Raw genomic sequence first — 1,372 nt, forward strand, 5'->3', positions numbered from 1 at the left:
ATGTGTGACTAAAAATACTATTTCTGCCACAAAGGGAAAAAAAAACACTTTTGTAAATCATAATTATGACATAAAAAGATCATAATTATTGGAAAAAAATTTTATTACATCACAAGTCAAAATTATGACAATGCCACAATTATGAAGGAAAAATATGACATACTAAGTCATAATTATGAGACAAAAAAGTCAAAATCATACCAAGTCAAAAAAGTACAACTTTTATGTGATTAATAGACTTTTCTCATAATTTCAACTTTTTTGTCATTTTTACTTTTTGTCATAATTTTGACTTATGTCATAATCGTGACTTTTTATCTCATAATTTCTACCTTTAATGCCATTATTAGGACTTACACAAGTTTTTTTTCTTATGTAGCAGAAACGGGCTTCCATAGATAATAGAGAAACACCTAACAGAAGTCCATCAGGACCGGGAGGCAGGTGAGTGGTTTCAGGATGATTATGCTTTCAAATGCAGCAGAATGTTTAAACTCAAGGACACCAGAGCCTGTGTGTTTTTAGTTTGTATTGCGTTCTGGCAGACAGCCCCTGCAATGTGTGTTGAGGTGAGCCGTGCTGTGCTGCTGTGGACCAGCAGGCCAAAGGCTGCAGGAGGAACAGGCTGAAGCTCAGCAGGACCCATATGGCCTTCTGGAGATGAGCCTCCAGCTATGTGGCACAAGAGGAAAACATACACACAGGTGTGTTCCAATCCTATCATACCACAGAAACAACAAATCCAAAAGCAGAATCATATATACAAATATTTGCTCTAGTTTATAAACAAACACCCACTCATTCAAACATAGCCAAAGCCAAGATATGAGTTCAGCTGATATTTACCACTGAGCTGAAACTATGCTGCTTATTTGATTTAGATAACTCTAATGAGCATGCCCAGACTCATTTTTAATCGGAGATGAAGTTTCCTTCAGTTAAAAAACAACTACTCAGTTCTGGATTTTCCTAAACTATGTTTATACTACATTTTGAATTAAATATTAGATTGAAACAGAGGCGCCTGATCCGGTTCCTGAAGATCTATCCTCCTGTGAAGCTCAGTTCTTTCACCCCTAATCAAACACACCTGAACCTGCTAAATAGCAAGTGCGTGTAGAACTTTTGATTTAAAAACAATATATATATATATATATATATATATATACACACACACACACATATACTCATTCGTTTTTTGATTTAATATTGAAAGTAGAAAAATGAGAAAACGGCTCCTTTTTCGTATTTTCGTATTTTTCCAAAACACGAAAAATGAGAATTCAGCTTAAATTTTCGTTTTTTGTTCTTGGGTGGAAAAATGAATAAACAGCTTGAATATTCGATTTCTACATGTGGGCGGGAATTAAAC

Source organism: Sinocyclocheilus anshuiensis, unplaced genomic scaffold (assembly GCF_001515605.1).
Source record: "Sinocyclocheilus anshuiensis isolate Anshui unplaced genomic scaffold, SAMN03320099.WGS_v1.1 scaffold282, whole genome shotgun sequence".
Lineage (NCBI taxonomy): Eukaryota > Metazoa > Chordata > Actinopteri > Cypriniformes > Cyprinidae > Sinocyclocheilus > Sinocyclocheilus anshuiensis.